At 48.1% G+C, this 21,032-nt stretch overlaps 1 protein-coding gene and 1 pseudogene across 1 annotated transcript in view; both read right to left on the bottom strand.

Annotated features, from left to right (window-relative positions):
- The window catches only part of LOC125944746 (probable caffeoyl-CoA O-methyltransferase 2), a 105,741-nt gene that overhangs the window by 46,248 nt on the left and 38,461 nt on the right, over positions 1–21,032 (bottom strand). The gene's annotated exons all lie outside the window — the stretch shown is intronic.
- Positions 6,798–9,115, bottom strand: LOC125944994 (putative nuclease HARBI1; annotated as a pseudogene).

Below are 21,032 nucleotides of genomic sequence, written 5' to 3'. Positions count from 1 at the left end.
CCAGCGGTAAAGAATGTGCGCATAGATTTAAGACGCCGTACATCGTTCGTCGACGACGCTTCGAGCGTGCCAGACAGCAAGAGCAGCTCCCAACGCCATCGATTGTTCGATCCTCCGATCCGCGGGCCTCATCCAGCCCCAGCGTTAGGGGCAGAAGACGCTCGCGCTCGAGAGGCCGATCCACAAGCCGACGGGTCTCCAGAAGTCGCTCTGCCTCAAGATCGCGACCCATGTCGCATTCTCCAGCGCGCTCCAGCTCTAGAGGCCGTTCCAAGTCCGGCACCGGGAGCGACTCGTCCAACAGGCCACGATCCAAGACCCCCACCGGCGGTAAAGGCAAGTTCTCTCTAACGTGGGCCGATAGGGCCCGTGGCAACCAAACGCAGGCGTCCAACTCCCAGGACTCGCATGACCCGCGTCTCACGAACGAGCTCGAAGAGCTTAGGCGTGCCAATGATAGTCTTAGGAAAGAAAACGCTCAGTTCAAGCGTGAAATCAGTCGGCTAGCCGCCGAGATGGCCGAAATACGAAGATTGGCGCTAACACCGCCAGCTCCTCAGCCCGCCGCTATGGACACGGCGGAGGTCCCGCCCAAGACAGTTGCAGTGAAGCGTCGCGCCCTGGATGACTCGAGGGGAGACGAGACGGTAGAACTCCTTTCGGAGCTCAAGAATGCCATCTCCAACATACAGACAGGTCTCTCTCACGTACAAGAAATGATCGCGCACCCCCAGCTAGGCCTGGTCGCCCTCAGCGCGAGAATACTTAGGCTGGAGGGGACAAGCCACGGATTTTTGCCAAGCACATCGACAGCACAAGTCTCAAACTTGCACAGCGTTATTGCCCCACCGACGAAGGGTGCCATCCTGGAGGCGGCACTTTCGCAATCCATCCCCAAGCCCAATCATGGATAACCGAACTAACGTCATAACAATGTGGCAGTGGAATTGCGCAGGGTTTGTCAGCAAACGGGCGACCCTGCGGCAATACCTAAAAAGCGTAAAGAACAAACCCCAAATAATCGTCTTGCAAGAAACGATCACATCATCACCCATCAAGCTCCCCGGTTTCCTAACGGTGGCTTCCACTGAAGGGGGAAGGGGGGTCGCTACTCTGGTCAGTAAAAAGTTCACGTGCATTCAGCGAGACCTCGGTCCTGCGGACAATGGGGTCGAGTACGTCATGACCGAACTCCTTGTCAACCCCCCTAAGCGGCGCTTAAGAAGAAATAGTATCTTCATACTCAATGTTTACTGCAGACCTAGCGTTCACAGAGCCAGGGTTGGTGGTATTCTTAAGAAGGCTGTTCATTTTGCCGGCTGTCAACCTCTAGTTGTCATGGGGGATTTCAATGCCCATCATCAGGCGTGGGGCTATCGCACCAATACGAAGAAGGGTAGAGACATATGGCATACGGCAACGGAGGAAGATCTTACGCTGGTAACCGATAAAGACTTTCCGACAAGGAGAGGGAACTCGGTGTGCCGAGATACGACTCCGGATCTCACCTTTGTCAAGAACCTGGAAAACGTCAAATGGACCAACACAGCCATGGACCTCGGTAGCGATCATTGCATCATTGAAGTGGTCATCAAGGTTGCCCGTAACAAGACGAGGACCTTTAAGTTCACTGACTGGGACTTGTTCCGAGCCAACCGCTCCGAGCGCGTCCTCACCCAGGATACGGACCTAGACTCTTGGTGCGACGGGATAAAAGAGGATGTGGCTAGAGCCGCCAAGGAGGTGACAACCGATCTGGAGGTGGACAGGATGGACAGTAGGCTCGCGCATCTGTTGGAAGCCAAGCAGGCACTGCTCGCGCGATGGAAGACTCAGCGCCATAACAGAAGACTACGCAAGAAAATTTCCGAAATCAACAGTACGATAGAGGCTCATTGCAAGGTGCTATGCAAGCAGCAATGGGACGAGCTGTGCGACTCGATGGAGGGCCACCTCAAGACGGGTAAAAGCTGGCGACTCCTCAGGCACCTACTGCACGATGGCAACACCAAGTCCAATCAGAAGAGAGCTTTGGTGAAAGCTGTCCATTCGGCCACCGACTCGACTCCAGATGAGGCGGTCACGGAGCAGCTCATAGATAAGTACCTGGCGGCCACGGACGATCCAATGCCCCCCCCCCCAATTTCCCGAGTACGAAGGGCGCGACGCGCCATCGATGGACGAGGATTTTACCGTAGCTGAGGTCAAGCGGGTTCTCGCATCCCTCAACGGCAGATCTGCCCCTGGGCCCGACGGGGTAACCAACAAAATGCTGAAGCATCTCGACGACGACTCAATCGAGTTTCTTACAGACAGGATGAATGAAATCTGGCGCAGCGGCCACATTCCCAAGAGCGGGAAAGCAGCCTACACAGTACTCATACCCAAGCCAGGCAAGGGGCCGAGCATCGACAATCTAAGGCCCATCTCCCTGACGTCATGTGTAGGGAAGATGGCCGAGCACGTCATGCTTAACCGCCTCACTGACCACCTCGAGTCTAACTGCTATACTAACAACATGATTGGCTTTCGGTCGGGGCTCTCGACTCAGGACGCCATGAGGCTGATCAAGCATCAGATCATTGACTCCACCTCCGCGGACACTAAGGCAATTCTCGGCTTGGATTTAGAAAAGGCCTTTGACAACATATCGCACGCCTTTATTCTCAAGAGCCTGACAGAGCTTGACGTCGGCAAGCGGGCGTACAATTTCGTGCGCTCCTTCCTTTCCTCGAGGTCCACTAGACTCAGGATTGACGAGTTTTTGACCCACGAAATTCAGCTTGGGCCAAAGGGAACACCTTAAGGAGCGGTGATCTCCCCGACGCTGTTCAACATCTCCATGATCAACCTGTCGAAGGCCTTGAACAAGATCCCTAACATTAACCACACGATCTACGCGGACGACATCACCATCTGGTGTCCCAGCGGATGTGAGGGTCAGATCGAGGGTGCTTTGCAAGAGGCCATCGATGTGACGGAGCGGTATCTCATCCCCACTGGGCTAAGGTGCTCGCCCACCAAATCCGAACTCTTACTCTACAAGAAGAGGCCCAGAGGTGGTTCTCACCGGTCCTGGAAGCCAGCAACGGAGAGCCACATTACGTCATTCACTGGTAACGGCTCCCCAGTTCCGCGGGTGGACACTATCAGGATCCTAGGAATGTTTATCGAGTCTAACGGGGCCAATGGAGCCGCTGTCAAACGCATTTGTTCCAAGACCGAAAGCGCCCTCGGACTGATCCGAAGAATCGCCATGTGCTATGTCACCTCGCTTATTCGGCGGCTATGCACAACTGGCTGGTGTCGGAGCGCAACAAGATCAATGCCCTAATCAGAAGAGTATTCAAGCTTGCCCTTGGCCTTCCCGTCCGAACGCACACAGAAGACCTCCTCAAGTTGGGCATCCACAACACGTTCGAAGAAATTGTTGAAGCCCAAGAGTTTTCTCAGTTTGTCAGACTGTCCGGCACCCCAGCGGGCCGAGCCATACTTGGCATGCTGGGACGTAACCCCACGGTCGTTGGTCCCGACGCTGTGAAGCTGCCCAACGACATAAGATCCAAGATTTCCATACACCGGATGCCACGCAATATGCATCCGACCTACAACGAAGGACGAAGACGAGCCAGGGGTAAAGCTTTGCTCGCCAGTGCCCGCTTGGACAAGGATCGAACATGCTTCGTAGACGCTGCTTCGTACGCTCAAGAACAAGCCTTCTCCTCAGTGGTCATCAACTGTGATTCGAAAATCATCAGCTGTGCTACCATCCGCACTTCTAGTTCCAGCGTTGCAGAACAGGTTGCCATCGCTCTTGCATTGACGGACGATATTCAGACTCCAAGACCGCTATCAGGGCCTTTCAGATGGGAATGGTGGCTCCCCAGGCCCTACGTATCATCCAAAACGCCAAAGACCTCAAAGATCACTCATTGGCCTGGTTCCCTGCGCACCTTGGAAACATTGAAGGTGCCTCGCTCAACCCCAACGAGGAGGCCCACTCGGCTGCACGAGGTTTGACTGACCGTGCGCCGGGTAATGCGTCCTCTCTAGGGCGACCCGAGCCTCTCTGCTCATACAACGAGATATGCAAACACAATTACCTATCAAGAAGACTTCTGCCTCTGCCGCGCTCCTCACTGTGCAGGGCCCAGGCAGTGACTCTCAGACTTCTACAAACCAGCACTTACCCAAGCCCTGCAGCACTGCACACAATGTACCCCGAACGGTTCCCAAGCCCGGACTGCCCCCTGTGTGGTGGTTATGCGGACTTCGAGCATGTCCTGTGGGGCTGCGCATTTGCCGGTCCCCCTTTCACCCAAGAGGAAATGATGATGCTTATTAAGGCCCAGGATCAGACCTCTCAAATCCTGGCAGTCCAGAGGGCCCGCGAGAGGGCCATCAGGTTTGACCTGATGGTCCCCGAGTGGGCCTAGCCAGGTGACGTCGAGTTTACTCGCGTCTATTGTGGACCCAATAAAGTTCACTCACTCACTCACTCACATAGTCACCTACAAAGAAACACAAGTAGTCGCTGCCATAATGTGACTGTGCAAGACGAAAATATGTTCTGTTTGACTATTCATACCAATTGTAATGCAGCTTCTGTAGCTTTCAAGATGTCGTGTAGAAATGAATATCGGTGCAACATTTTGTAATGCTGTGGTGTCGCTTTATTTATTTGTCTAAATGTAATGTTAATATTGCCTACAGATTGTTGCCCGGATGTTTTCCTATGTTTCCACCTATGATAATGAACCACTGAATGTTCAACATAGAAGGACACAGCAATTTTTTATCCTCTTTGCCAATTTAATTTTTAAGTACCATCAGCTCAGCAGCAGCCCCACAGGCCACCTCGACAGCAGCAGCCACTGGAGCATGCGGCCTGCAGGGCAGCATCTGAATACGCCAGGCAGGGGCAGCTGGCGGAGGCAGCAAACGTGGAGGCCGTCAGCTTCCACCGGATGCTGCTTGATCAAAACAGGCAGGTACGTAGAACTCGTCCAGGTTACCATTTTTTTAGGAGGGGATTAGCGTGCAGGTTAATGTACCTTACAACCTGATTATTCATGAGTGGCATGTGCATTCATTGGTAGCAAGTGTTCATTGCTTCGTGTACTTATGTAGTCTCTGTGAGGTGCTTTCTCATTCTGTTACTTCGCAAGTTACAAAACATTTCCATGGTTGCATGTACCACCACAGCATGTTCATCTTTTGTGCGTCAATTCAGCATATCACCGACATTGACTTCTTATTGACAAAGGTGGCTTGGTAGCGTTTTCTGTCTTTGAACATGTTTGTAACATAACAGATCATATCCAGTTTGCACTTCAACTTCTCACTGCCATCTAGAGTAACCGAGCTGAAAGTGCAAGCCTTGCAAACACTGTGAAACGAAAAAATTTAATTTCGTATCCTGTAGGTGGAGTAAGTGCACTTTTTGCGCAGCATCATCAGCAGCTGGTGGAGGAACTGAGGGCCTCCCGCGCGGTGCAGCAGCAGCTGGCGGTGGTGATGAGGGGCTTGCGGGAGGCGACTGCCCTCATCGCAGCCACCTTGCGCCAGCTCGTGGCTGTCCTCGTCTATGACCTGCGCGAGCCGCGTCTGCCCTAGTTGTGACAGATGGCACCATTACATGTTTTTTTAATATGCTGTTAGTTTTTTTGTTTAATATGTTGCGTTTCCCATATAGCTTAATTTATTGTAATTTTTTTGTTGATGTGTTGTTTCACTTGCTGAGCAAGTTTTTCTCAGTGAGAATGGCAGTGAGAGAACTGAATGTCTAATGTTTCATCCTTTTGGTTAGGTGTGTGCTTTCGTTTTGATGTTTATGCGCTATTTAAGTATTTGCTGCTTTTCAAGGAATATGTTGACTATGCTGTCACTTTTATTTTAACCACAACAGTGTTTCACACATAAATGCTGTGATAACAGGTATTGAAATCCACTGTTATGATTTTCATGCTATATGTATGTCGTGTTTCCAATTTCAAATTGTTTTGCCCTATGGAAGGCACGAGCGTACATATTCTTATTTCTTTTACCAACAAGTACCTGTTATTTGCAATAGTTACTGTGATATATAAGGTGGCCGTATCGGTGATAGCAATGCAATGTAGTCCTCATTGTTGCTGAGAACAATTTTTGATACACCCAACGTAGCCATCGATGTGGCGATTATTTTACAACATTCACTGCCAGGTGGTTCTTGTTGGCATTGTTATATGGCAGATTATCAAAGTGCACAGTATTTTCTCACGTGTGCGGTTCTTTAAAAGCGCGTGACTGAACTTTCCCGCTGGTGGTCTTATTATGGCAGCAGTAATTGAAAATAACATATATTTTGTGCTACAAACATGGCGGATGTATAACAGGCAAGACTTGCAACACCTTTTCTGCTGTGAAGTTGCTGGGTGAACGCGTATGGTTGTGGATGAGCCCAAAGAAAAACATTATCAATGTCAGACATTTCTGTGATTTAATGTGTGCCAGCGGTCTTTCACAATGTATTAGATCCCATTTAGTGGAAACCGTACTGTCACTTTGGCACCGTGAAAGCGTACCCTGTGTACATTGATTTGTATATTGATGGCTGTTATTCACGTTGAATAAACATGACACTGAAGATGCGTTGCAATTCTTCATTTACTGTGGAGACGTGAAGAAACGAGTTTCAAGAACATCACTGGCACTTGATATGACTATTTACAAATATATGTACAATTATACCAGTATTTACAAATGAATACACATCCAAGGGAGCACCATGTGCTTGACATGCCAGGCGATGTGTGTCAGCACGACTTGGCCTGTTGAAAAGGAACAGGGCGAAGGCTGTGGGGCAAAGCTGTGGAGGGCCTGCAAGGTGTGCGAGAACGGTACATATATGGTGGAGCGAAAAGTGTTGTGCTTTGCTGCAGCCCAAACAGGAAACGAGGAGACGAAGTCCAATATCCTCCCATGCACAGTGCAGACGGCGGTGACAGTGGCGGTGATGCCAGTATATAAATGCATCAAGGGGACAGTAGCAACAGCAGCAGCAGCAAATCAACCGGCAAACTCCTGCTGCCCAGAGAAGTGGCTACGAGATTCTGCTAATGACCACAACGTTGTCTATCCACAGCTACTATGTAGTGTCGCAGTGGAATGATGCAATCATCTCCAGTAGTGACAGCTCATTGGTATAGGCTACGTGAAAGCAAGGGTGGTAATTTAGCAGATTGTATAAAACAACAGCCGCTATCCACTAATTGTCAATACGCCTTCACGTTTGTTCCTTCTCTTTATTAGGCATATGTGCCCGACACTGCAGGCACGTTTACTGCTGCTGTCGGTGCTTCTACCGACGTAGCTGCCTTCGCACCCTTCGCAGGTAGTGCTGGTGCTGCTGCCATGTGGTTCCAAATAATCGAATTCCATTGTCCCGGGCAGCACATCCTTTCAGATATATTATGCGTGCTGCCCTCGCTCGGGGAACTCCCTGTGGGAGGGGGCCACCGTTTACATCGTCCCTGTTCCTGTTGCTGCTGTCGTCATCATCAACTTGACCAAACGCGCTGTCACCTTCATCAAGACACAAATTGTGCAACACTGCACACGCTGCAACGATGTTGGCGGCGCGGTCTGGTTCATAGCAGAGGGCACGGTATCTCTGAAGGCAGCGTAAGCGGCTCTTCAGAAGTCCAATGCAGCGCTCCACTACGGATCGCATGGAAGCGTGTGCAGTGTTGTACCTGCCTTCTGCAATGTGAGCGGGAGGATGGCCTGGGACCGGAGTCAGGAGCCATGGTTCTAAGGGGTAGCCGCTGTCACCTGCATGAGCGTAAAAATGGTATCAAATCAAATGCGCATGGTTGAGCTAGTGAAGCATGAGTCATGTAACATACACCTACTACACAGAGGCTGTAATAAAATAATGTACAGACTGAGGACTTGATGCTGCTGTGATCAGCACAGATAACAATAGGCTAGTGGTAAATAGTAAAATTCATATTAATAGCATCCAGCAAGGTAGCCGTTTCGCCGAGTTGTGATCTGTATTCTCGAATGAATGTCAGTGTAAAAAATCATGGGGCAAGACAAAGGTTCTGTGCTTCATAATGTACACACCTGATAAAAATTTGCTTGCAATACAGCAGTTAAATGTCATTTTGCTTCGCGTAGATACTCATTAAAAAAATTCACATCCCGCCTTTGTCACCTATACTTAACACGCTACTATAATATAAGCCATTATCGCTTCCAACATTCTCTTACGGCGGGAGTACACTTTATTGTGTGCTGCTAGGCAACTGTATGAATTTTTCCTTCTGCTCACCGAGGAGGTGCTCGCCGGCCTTGGCAATGTGTCCCTCCTGGAAACGACGACGCAACCACGTCGTTCTGCAGACGTGTGCGTCGTGATCTGACCCCGGTCGCAGAGCGTCGACGGCCAGAATCCGCATGCCTGCGTCGCAAATCTGACGAAAGCGTGCACAGCATCAGCCACGCGTTGCTATGAAAGGCAAATTAGACAAACATGACGATACTTACGAACTTGCTGTTAAGGGCATAGAAGCCTTTGCGGCACATGTATGCCGCCTTGTTGTCGCCCTTCGTGGCGATGATGGCAATAAGGCTGCCGTCCACGTAGCCGATGACGCCGGGAATGCCGCCGCGTCGGAGGAACTCTTCTTTCTCGGCCGCCTTTTCCTCCGACGTTCTCGGGAAGTGGACCCACTTGTTTCGGGTCCCGGCGTAGACGATTGCCTACGCCACGCGCCGTACGCACTGGCTGACCGCAGGCTGCGTCACGCCAATGGTCTCCTCTCTCCCTACGGACACTTGAAAGCTGCCCGTCACGAAGAAACGCAACGCGCACAACACTTGTCGCTCCACCGACAGCGCTGTTGATCGCACGCCTCCGAGCTCCTTCGCCACTTCGTCACACAGCCACCGCACAGTTTCCTTCCTCAGACGAAAGGGCTGCCGAAACACGTCGTCTGGCATGTCAAACGCGTTCTCGGCCTCCCTCCTTCCGCGCCTCCGCCCGAGCTGACGAGGCGCCGCCGCCAACACCAGCAAAAACGCCGCCATGTTTGATTCCAAACGGAACGGGGCACTCGCTGGTTATTCCACGACGTTTCCTGTTTTGATGGGCATAATTTAGCATAAGTAGCGCGTAAACGTCACTATGATGTGTCAGTTTTTGCGGTTTCGTGACTTCGCTTGACGCACCGGCTAAGTGGGCGCGGCCTCAGAAATATGAGCCAATCCGCGAGCCGCAATCGTGGATTTGGAATCAAAACAGTTTGGAATAATTTTACGTTATAGCACCCCTGTACTACTTATTAGGCTGAAGGGTAGAAGACTGAGCCTGTTGGCATGTTGTAACGTTCATTCCGAGAGGCGCTAGGCGAGCAGACGGGAGTGCGCCTACATTTTCTGTTTTCTTGTCCCGTCGCCCAGCGCCTCTCTAAATTAACAGTGCTTATTAAGTTTGATCTGCCTGATGGGAAGCTTGTCTACTTTTTTATTTGATTGCCGATACTTACATGCTGCGCGCAGTAGTTAAAGATATGCAAAATACACATGTAGAACAATCCGAACATGAAACTTTATTCGTTTGTAAGGTCCGACCAGCTACTTGCTGCTAAGTGTTTTCAATTTTCTCTGTTTTGATTTCGAGCTGGCGCCAGCAATGTTATCGTTCATCCTACAGCAAACATTTTTCAGCAGTATGTTGGTTCTGCACCATAGCACATGCTTCAGCACCAGTTCACTCGTGTGTCCGTTTTCACAGGTGTCGAAATCTTGGCTCTCTTCCTTCATGAGGAGCTCTTTCGTGAGCTCTGTAACTACTTTGCGCTGGCCGGGAATGCTGAGGAATTCGCTCTTCTTTGAAATCTGCTCAACTACTGCGTAGTTATGGGCAACCGAATTTACCACAAAGATGGCTGGTTGCACTTGACCTCCTCGATCTATCTGTCTAATAAGGTCATAGTGCTTCTCCTCCACGCTCACTGTTATTTCCTTGCTCACAGTGAAGGCTGCTCGGCAACTCTCACACTTGAGCTTCTTAAGCGTAGCGTAAACGGCATATGTCGCGACATATACCAGAATGGGAATGATGTCCTTGATTTTGGTAAGCGTGTTCTCAGAGACTACCACATTTCAGTTAGGCCGCGACATTTCACCGTCTTCTTCAAGGCCATCCCACTGCTGGTCGTCGTCAACAGAGCCTCTAGGTTTTCTTCCACCAGCAGCAAAGTGTTCTGAAGGCGCAACTTATTCTCACATTCATAAACTTGCCGAATGAATACGTGATATGGAGCTCCAGCAAGCTGCCTGTACTTCCCAAAGCGATTCTCAAGGCCATCAGTTTGAATTTTTCCAAGGAGCACGTAAGACAGCTTGAGCTCATCAAGACAGTACCTCGCAAGTTCAATGAGGCCGTAGGTCGTCTGAGGAAGAGCACCATGAGTTTCTTTGGTAAGCTTACCACTGTCATAATCTTTGGTCTTTTCCTTACATTCGTCCAGCCAGTTCAGAAAGTTGTAAAGAAAAACTATCTTGGGATCGTCCATGGAAAGCACAGGCTCTTCAAACTGATCGTTCAGTCTTGTGCCTTTGCACGGAGTTCTCATATTGACAATTTTCCACCATTTAACAACTATTTTTATGAAACTGGCGGTCCCTTCAACATAATTCAACGTATGTTTTACTGCAGTGACTCGAACGGCGGGGGGCATCGTGCCGGTAAATACTTGCAACGCAAGCTTTACGTTCTGTTTCTCGAGGTCTGATTGGAAAAGAACTTTTCGGGACAACGTATACGCATGCCTAAGCAGCTGGCCGAGCTCAATGTCGTACACATCCCTCAGGGTGTCGAAAGACGCTGAGAGCATGAACCTTTGTTGAGTCATTCCTTCGTGGAAATCCGGGAACGAGAAGCAGTGTTGGTCAGTGCGCGTTCCATGAGGTCCCACCTGGGCCGACGAAGTGAAACAGACGAAGCCGACGGGCCAGACGAAACACGCCGCCGCACAGGCGAGCAAGCGCGCACGATCCCAGGATCGCGCATTTGATGAACGAAAACGCCAGTCTCCACGAGGATATCCAGAGAATGAAGACCGACTTCAAGGCAGGGAGCTGGCGAGGAGAATACCGCGTGCGCATGCACGCCGTCTCCTCCTCCTCCTCCTCCTCCGGGTTGCCATGAGTACGGCGCGGCAGTTTTTTGGCACGCACCACAAATTACGGCTGGCTTGAACAGCTTCGCTGTTAAAAACATTTTTACACCATGCAGGGTATGCCGTTATGGCTTTTGGCATTTGACATTATGGCGCACAGTATGGCGTATTTTAGCCTTTTTAATGTGTTCAGATTTCCTCCTGACTTCCGGGGTGGATTTAGGTTCACAGATTTGCCTGAAACTTTCAAGATATGATGTGTAGACAACAAAGATGAAAAGTGACGCTTATTATTTCAGTAATGTCCATGGTTTTACTATGGCATGATGTCCAATATATTGGACACTGGAACTTTATCGGGTAAATTGTGAAGTAGTGGGCTTGCAGCAACGCAAAGCTACTTTACAGAAGAAAATCGTTACCAATGCTGGAAGAACCGTTTGTTAATTTTAATATTTTCACATTTTACAAATACCAAAGAAAATACAAAGAAAAGTGGGCCCTAATGTCTGGCCCTAAAGGGCGCAGAAAAGCTCGGATCAACGACAGTGTCATTGTCGCTGTCCGACAAGTCGAGGTTTTGCTACCATACAACTCCGCCCATTCGAAACTTGTTAAAAGGATCATTGCTAACTTGTGTCTTGGAAATGCTTTAAAAACGTCGTGCCATCACAAAATTTATGCAAGCCTGAAGAAACAATCTAAATGGTTATCTAAACAGAGGTTTTCGAAGTGCTTGCAAGTTTCTGTAGCAAAGAGGTTGCTGAAAAGATGTCTAAAGAGAGCACTCGCGACACAGGAAATGAACAGGCGCAAAACAAGCGAAACGTAGCAGCTGTGCCTAACCTGCACAGGATGGCACACCGGCTTAAAACAACTGCTAGTCGTGCGAACACGAGTTGTTTTTTTGTTTTTTTTTTCAGCTCCAGTGAAACTTTGCAGAGTGTGTCGGTTGACAGACCCGTGCCGGAAATCTGCAGCTGGGTGTTCCAAAAGGCACAAAAATCATATTACGCATTGTGAAGAGTCAGGGGTGTTCGAATTGCCGTTGTCTTGCAGTAAGAAGTACTTTAACCACACGGGGCAATGTCTTAAGGACCGCGTAAGACAGCATCGTTTAAACGTGAATAATTGCTGTGACGGTCATCTGCCTCTTCACTGTCACGAATGCGGCTGCGCTCCTTTGCCTGGTGTTTTTTTGGGTTTGGCCAGGCACAGAGATAAAGATGTCAGTCGGTTGTCAATCTGAGGGGTAAAAGCTTCGTGAGCACTCCGTCTATTGATTTGCTAGACAAAGAAAGGCCCTTTTGAAAAACACAGTTTGTTGTATTGATCAAGTGTGGCGCTACTGTGCCTACGTGGTGTTTATTACAAAGGTGGTATTATTTCTGGGGTTAAGTTTGCTGAAGTTAGCGCATTGTGTTGTCCAGGTCTTCCTTCCGTCCTCGTCTGCTGGCGCTAAAAATGTGTTCCAAGTTAGAGTACCAACATGCACAGCATACAGCAGTTCTCTGTGCCTACGCCTTTCATCGACATTTTCCATCGACAAGCATGCCACAAGTGGTAATCAAACAGGATGAACATCTGGGGGTCAAGGGTGGTTTGCGTTTAATTAATAATGCGAAGCATTGTTCTCCAAGCCAAGCCAGGTTTCCAGGTGTATTTCGCGATGCGTATCTCGGTGTTTTCGCAGACCAATCCCGGAGATTGTGTAGTCAAAATAGAGTGTTGCACATATATGTGTGCAACTGTGGTCAACATTTGCCAATGTTTCTTTTTGGTTTACATTTGGTGTTATCTTCCCTGCCCATTTTCGACTGACACAGGTGACAGAAACAGCTCAATAATTAAGAAAGTTGCTGGTTCCCCTATTTTGAAAGACGCTGCGCAACATATCGTGAAAAACTGGATTTTGCTGGCACTCTGCAAGGTACCGAGGAACTGCCAAATGGTAGCCCAGTAGAAGAAAATTATTCCTGTAGGTTTAGAAACCACAACGCAAGCAACGCAAACACACACACACACACACACACACACACACACACACACACACACACACACACACGTGTGCACAGCACCGGATGCCAATGGGATAACAGCCGTGAATCTCGTTTTTGGGGCACATTACATTTTGCAACACATTTAGCCGGGGGCACTGAAAGCAAGTAATTTTGCAGTTAGACCTGTGGCCTGATTTGTCCCTCACACAGTCTCACGTCTCACCGCAGTCGTAGAAGCAACGTCACAGGCCTGTGCGGCACACACAGCCCTGTCACAGCGTAAACTGAAGGAGTGGCTCCATAGGAGCTCTATTTTCAGCACCACGCACTAGAGGGTTGGTACCTAGCGAGGAGGCGTCATAACGTGGGCCGAAAAATAAACACAGGTACCTAAACTACGTGGCGCACGTCACGTACATTGACCCGCGGCAAGATACACTGCTTTTCATGATGATGACAATGATCATTTATTTGCATCCCTGTTGAAACGAAGTGCTGACCAATCGCCAACTAGCCTGCTTGAGTTGACCAGGTCCAGCTACATGCAACAAGAAACTGCTACATGCAGCTGCTACATGCAACTGGCACAGGAAACTGATACATGTCGCGACACTTGGTAGAATGCAACGCAACTGCAATGCAAAATTTCCACGTATCCACGCTAGGCGGCGCGCATGTCAAATTGCGACAAGTGGCACGATATGACACTAATGATGATGAAGATTATTTATTGGCATCCCCTTTGAAACGGGGCTGACACAAACATACCTAGCCTGCTTGATTTCATCAGGTATGCCATACATCTTTTAAAGCGAAGCTTTATATGCCTAGGAGAAATCGTATATGGCTAGGCGAAATCGCCTGTGTGCCGAAAACTATCATCATCGAGCGTCGTCGTCTTCTTCCGCAGCTGGCTCGTTGACGCCCCTCGGGTTGCGCTCGTGCTCGTGCTCGGCACGCGCTCGTTCCACTGCTCCCGCGTTCGTCGTCGTCGTCGTTTTCTTCCACAGCTGGCTGCGTTGCCGCTGATCATTCCAGCGTAAAATTTCACATCTCATCTGTCGTGGTAATAGGGAGGCCGCGTTTACGGGAGTATGAACCATTCCTTAATGGGGTATGAGACATGCATTGTCTTACGTAACACACAGATTTATTTGTGAAGCAATTTAATTTCGAAGAATCGCAAGCGGCAATGGGGCGGGTGAATGCTGCTAACCGCGCCGCCGACAAAACTCGAGACATCGAACGCAATGGCGGACTTGTGACATCAGTGACATCGCTCTCTCCGTCGCAGCCGAACGTGTAATTGAGAAATACTTTAATGAACCCTCGGGATTAACCCAGTGATAAACACCGGGGCCACACATTTCAGCTTTGCTGGTTAACCATCTTCACGGAGTGGTAGGGCCGACGAATTGTTTTGTGCAACTGGTTCAACCGGTGCGTCCCACCCGGTGTAATATTATGCAACTGCATAGCGAAGTGTGCACGTATCGACGCTACGTGGCCTGTATCTCACATTTCGTGTCTCCTCGCGCGCTAGAAGGCGTGCACAGGGCATTTTACCGCTGCAAGCTAGCAAGTTCTGCCAGAGCTCAATGGCAGAGTACCTGATTCCCGGGGAGGGGGTTCGGGTTCGATCCCGGCGGGAACTGCGTATTTCTTTTTCTCATTCCCGCCGATAGCTGCGACGAACACATGCGACGGCGGCAGCGGCGGCTGACACCATCGTCAACCAAAACGGCTATTATAATGAGCCCATAACAGCTTACGCTATAAAACAACGAGCAATCTACACATTGCACACATACCAAAAAGCATCTCCTTTCAAACAGCGATCAAATTCTGCTTGTAAGGAGGCTGACTCTAATGACTGGTTGGGGATATTTACGTGGCTGATGGCGTGTCATCCTACTCCAGGGTTTGCGTAACATGTATGGTGGAGACAAGCATCAAAAACACAGAGACATCAAGTATACACCGACTGACACCTATACAGGAGGGTAAATATGCATTCAAAGGACGCCGTAAAGAACTAGCGAAGCCTGTTACTTGGCAATCGCGCTTGCCCCCCGCCCCGTGGAACTGGCTCCCTGCGTCTTAGGTTGTCCTCTTATACTACATTTCACAAGTCGTTTTCACCAGTGCCGAAGGTACGAAGCGTACAAAAGCAGTACCCTTGCGCAGTTGAATATAGTTCCGAGCGTAACTGTCTGATTACTGACGGAATTAGAGTTTTATTTTTTAATTGGCACATCATATGTTGCCGTTATATACGCATAATGCTGGGACCTTTGTGCATGCATATCGTAGACCGCGAATTAGTGGGGCTGTCAGCAGACGACGCGGCGCGGATGAACACATCTCGAGGGGCATTCCGCCTTCCTGTTGGCTAAGGAGTCCTGCAGCTTCCACAGTGCTGCGAACTACTTGTGATATGGAGCATAGTTGAGCCCAAAAATTCGCGCCTCTCCATCGCTCGGGGGGCTGTCGGCGATTCGCCATCAGTATTCCACCTCTTGAACTGGTCCCTGGCTTCCCACGCTGGGTGCTGGCGCTCCTGCCCAGAACAAGTAAAGAAGAATTCTGTGACTCATTGGCGTATGGGGTAAGTGAGGAGACAAATGGAGCACACGGTGTTGGAATCACGTTGCTACGTGCAAAAATATCGCACAATTTAAAAAGTTTAGGAATTGCGTATTTACTTTATATCGGAAAGACATTGGTGAGGTAAATGATTATAACTTTGGGCCTATATATGCACCAGTTCCCATCGAGTCGAATTGGTGTGACTGATCTACATCATCATCTCATCATCATCATCAGACTATATTTATGTCCACTGCAGGACGAAGGCCTCTCCTTGTGATCTCCAAGTACCCCCCTGTCTTGTGCTAGCTGATTCCAAATTGCGCCTGCAATTTCTCACCTACATCTACATAAACATCGCGAAATCAGCGGTGTCCACCCCACGCTCTTTTTCCTCCGCTTGCACGCGCGTTTACAGCTGACCCATGGGTGAGTTTTTGCGGCCGGAACTTGAACTGAACTCAGGCGGATTGAAATAAGCCAGACGGTACAAGCAAAAATTCGTTAAGAGCCCGATCTCTAATGATCAGTCATGAACAACTTGAGGGTCCTTTTAAATTTACTTAACGGGAAACATTCTCTCCCGACTATTTGAATGACGCCGAAATTGAATCGCGTTCATAGCGAAAAAATCTGTCTCTGTAATTAAATTGAGAGTCGCTCGTCGAAGCGTACGCAAAACGCATGCTATGTATCACCAAGCGCATTGATATGAGAAATTTGAAAGCACTCCTAAACGAAATTTTTGGGTTTTGCAAGCCAAAAGCACGATCTGATTATGAGGCATGTTGTAGTGGAGGACCACGGATTAATTTTGACCATCTTGGGCTCGTAACACGCACTCAAATTAAAGTAAACCAGCGAAATGCAGCAGCCGCGGTCGGGATTGGTCCCGCGACCTCGAGCTCAGCGACCAACGCCGTAACCGCCAGGCTACGACCTCGGGCGAAGACACGCTTCGAACGTCAGCTGTCGTACCGTTTGAGCTGCTGATCAAAGGTAATCAAATTAGTGAACTTTTGACACTTCATTTAATATGTTAACACTTTTTTTAAAGTGCTCAGGGGGCGGCGACATCCGTAGGGGGGTGGTGACATCGACGACACAGACGCTCTTTTTGCGGCCCGTTTCGGTTTAAAGGAGCCTGCCAAGGGCAACTAATTTGTCGCGTAGCTCCCACATGAACTCCTCTGTTTAAAATTTGATCGTTGTGCTAGGTAGCTACAAGACTATCGCATTCATATGCTTCCCTTCTTTTTATGATAAACGAGAGCGTGCCACTCTAGGGAGACGGGGCGACAACGTGTATACAGCGACCAAGAAAAAGAATAAACGAAGCAGACTTATTCGAATGGGAGAGATCGAGCTAGCTGGTGATTCATTATACAAATTTTTACCGCGAAAACTTGAACGAGGGAACGACGAAAACGGGCGCGTGTGTTTGTCGTTCTCTCGTCGTCTCTAGTTCAAGTTATTGCGCTAAAAAGGGGTATGACTTTTGGGACACTTGCAGAATCACAGCCCTATTCATCACAGCATGACAGGGAAGCGGTTCCTTTCGAGCAGTTGGATTTAGGATTCCGCTTACCTGTAATTAGGATACATACTTTAGCACGTGGACCGCATACCACACTCGCTTGAAACACTTCCCACGTATCACGTTTTCGAGCACTTGTTAAGGAAGCTTTAGAAAAGGTCATACCTAGCACACTCGCTTTTAACGCATCACTCACATCAGAAATAATATTCTTCCCATTTTCACCAAATTTGATCACGGTGGCTGTTACTGTTCTTCCAGTACAGTAAGCTAAATTCGGCGTCATTCATAAACTGCATTATTAAAGCTAGCATACGTTCAAAGCTAGCGTTCGCCTTTACTGCAAATACCGTAATTAACCCGCATACTTCGAGCTTTGCCTACACATCACCCTTAGCATTGACCCTATTTTCACTAACACAGGGACGGCAAGCAGATATACAAGGTTACCCGGTGCCCTCGTACAATTTATTCATTTTTATATACAAAACTGCTACTCCTGTACGAGAGCGTGGCAGTTGGGCGATACAGTATACATGTATACTATATACAATGCACAAAATTAGGCAAACAAGAGTTTTCAGTTTCATTTGCATAGCTCATAATCTGGCCAGGAAGTTCTAAATTTTGAGACACAGTACAGCTAAAATGCTCCCCATTTTTACCGAATGGGAACTCATCGTGATGCAGAGATCTCACGGACCACTGGTAGTGATTGTAGATAACAGCCATTTAACGTGTTTGCATACTTGTTGAAATTTTATAAAAGGCAGCAATTTATCCACACACATTAAAATTCGAAGCCTTTATGCTCTCACCATTTTCACTCAGTTTGATCTGGTTGGCAGATTTAGTTCTTCTAGGATGGCGCGCTGAATTTGCGCCCTTCGTAAAACACACTTATAATGCTCCAGAGTGCTTTCAAACATAACCTAATGCAAAGACCGCGACTATAACACACACTTTGAACTTCGTATACTGATCACCGATAGCATGCCTCTTATTTTCACCAAATATACACAAGGTGTCTTGTTTTGTTCACCGAAGACAATTGAGAAACTACGAAGACAGGTTCAGTAATTAATTGCGTAGTTCACGATTAAGCCAGTAACGCAACTTTCGCCACACATTACACATAACGCGCCTCTTCTTTTCACGTATAATGTGAACTCAGTGTAACTCAGAGTTGTCTCGGAACAACAGGAAACATTGCAACATACCGGCCATAAAAGGTTTTCGAGGGTCTAATGTTAAGGATTATTTTTACAAAATGCGTAGGCAGTTGAAGCTCTTCAAACTTCGTCCGCACATCATCCATGATATGCCCTAATTACCTGAATATATCCAACTTTGTGGCATGATGAGGTTTTTTCGGGACATTGGGAAAAATTCCTACGTGGCTCGTAGACTACTGTTGTAAAGCTCTGGAACGTTTGCATAAATACGTTTCGGCAAAGGATATGTTTAACCTTCACAGTTGAACCTTTTTTTCTACATTACTCATACCATGCTTCCTAATTCAGTGAAGTATAAAAAAATGTGGCTTACTGATGTTGAGTAAGAAATTGGACGAGTTAGTGTTCGTTCATCTAGAGTTGTTCTAGAACAGGAAGCCAGTTGTGCCTTATGTGCACAACCTGCCATGCAGAATGAAGGAAATTGCAGCTAGATAGAGTATTCAGGTAATTTTCTCTGATCCGCTAGAGCTCGAAGGTATTTGTGAAAAGGTTGATAATGAAAGAAAAGGTAACCCTTAGCATACTCGCGACGTCAAGCTCGGCCACGGGTTCGTAAAATGAACGAGAGCTGTTGTTTAGAGGATCTTATTTCCACACAGGAAAGCCGTATACGAGTATAGTCTAAACGGGACGCTGCCTCAATGAAAGATTTCAGAGACTAGAGATAAGATTCACAGCAGCTGGTTGTATCAAGCGCACCGCAAGATGTGTTGCTGCTCACAATATATTTTGCAGGAAGTGCAGTTGCTTCCCTAGTTAATGAAAAAGCATCTAGGGAAATATTGGATACCCGGAGCGTCGCGGAGGAAAAATAGAAATTCGTAAGCACGCCTTCCTTCTTGGTCATGGGCTTTGAGATGCAGTAGGGGCAAGGATTGCTCTGGAAACGGGAGCAAGGCATCTGGCGTTGTCTAATCAAATGCGGCATTCATTGCTTTGTCATTGTGTTCTTTCTTATCCCGGATTCTCATTCTGTTGTCGTTGTTTTGTTTTTCATACTTTTTATCTGCAAGTGGTATTTTGAACAAAGCTCATATATGGGCATTGTTTGAGTGACAATCAACAGTTGGCAGTTCGCGCTCTGTCGTCCACGTTTGGAGTGTCTTGTTGTGGTCCTTACTTTAATTTCAATTGAACTCAGCGCATTATAAGATGAACATGACTCATTTTGCTCAACGAACAGTCTGGTAAAATTGACTACACACCTCGCAGAACGCACGAGAATTGAAAAAAAAAAAGGAAACACCTTTTCACAAATTATTTTCAAAGCACACAATTAGCCCATACATTTCAGTCTTTCTGCAAACGTTAACTCGACAGAGGGGCAGAACCACTACATGAAGTACGGCCGTTACACCCGGCGCCACAAACTTTGGTGCATCAGTACAACAACAGAATTGTTGGAACGGCCCCCGAGTTGCACACTGGGTACATCGCAACTGTGTCATTGTTCCATCGGTAAGAGATTTTATTCCTTATGTGCCTAATGCCAGGGCATAAGCACGGCCAGTGTAATTGCAATACCGATGCGGGCGTTGAGTGCGAGTTCGTGGCGTGTGCGCTGCAGGCCTGCAGGCAGTGCAGTGTATGTTGCTCGTGGAACTCGAAACCATCACAGTGGTTGCTCCAGCAGAAGTCGCTGCGTTGTAGCAATTTGAGAAAGATATTGGCAAATGCTATTTTGTTGTGGTGCTTTTACACGTATTATCCGGTTTTCTACCTCCATTTTGGCAAAGAATATGATGCACGGAATCACCACTTTGCTCCCTACAATTGGTAGAATTTAGCTGCTTCTCCTAAGCGCAATAAATACACTTAACTGTAGACGTCGCAGTTGTCTAATGAGCATTTCTGCGTTTCAAACGTACTTGAATGGGGAAGTTGCAGCCAGCATCATTGCTGCAGCTTTCTCTCGGTACTTATTTCGCTGACTTAGAATTACAATGCAGCCATACGCTTTATAAGGTAGACCCGTCGAGGCCGGGCGAAGCCACGCGCTCTCTACTGCCACTGGTGTTGTTATTCCCAAGGCCGCATTATTCTGTGGGTGACGAGTATTCGCTATTATCATGAACACCAAGGCCATGAACGGCAGGTTGTAATGTTGCTACTTTCGCAAGTCTAACACATTTAAAAAAAATTGAGTTCTCACTCTTGAGCCATATGTTGGACATCATTCATGATGCGGCATTTGTGTAATTGCTAGATGACAATTTTCTTTGAAGCGTTGTTTTGAAGGTTCTTGGCTCACAGTTCATCAGCTGAAGTAAGAGCAGCAAACATAAAGAAGTGACTGAGCAAGCAAGCGTAATAGAGGCTGACGCATAACAAACCAAAAGATATGATCAGGTTTCACTGCAGTAATTTGTACTAATTTGCACAAGAAGGGACGGGGCCTTAGTGGAGAACTTTCAATTCCATGTGACGTGGATGAGATCGAAGGGGCGTGTAACTTGCATAGGCTTTCTGCAGGCATCGTCACCGGCTCGGAAGT

The sequence above is a fragment of the Dermacentor silvarum genome, chromosome 4 (genome assembly GCF_013339745.2).
Source record: "Dermacentor silvarum isolate Dsil-2018 chromosome 4, BIME_Dsil_1.4, whole genome shotgun sequence".
In the NCBI taxonomy this organism is placed as follows: Eukaryota; Metazoa; Arthropoda; class Arachnida; order Ixodida; family Ixodidae; genus Dermacentor; species Dermacentor silvarum.
This window is presented reverse-complemented; position numbering and strand designations above follow the sequence as displayed.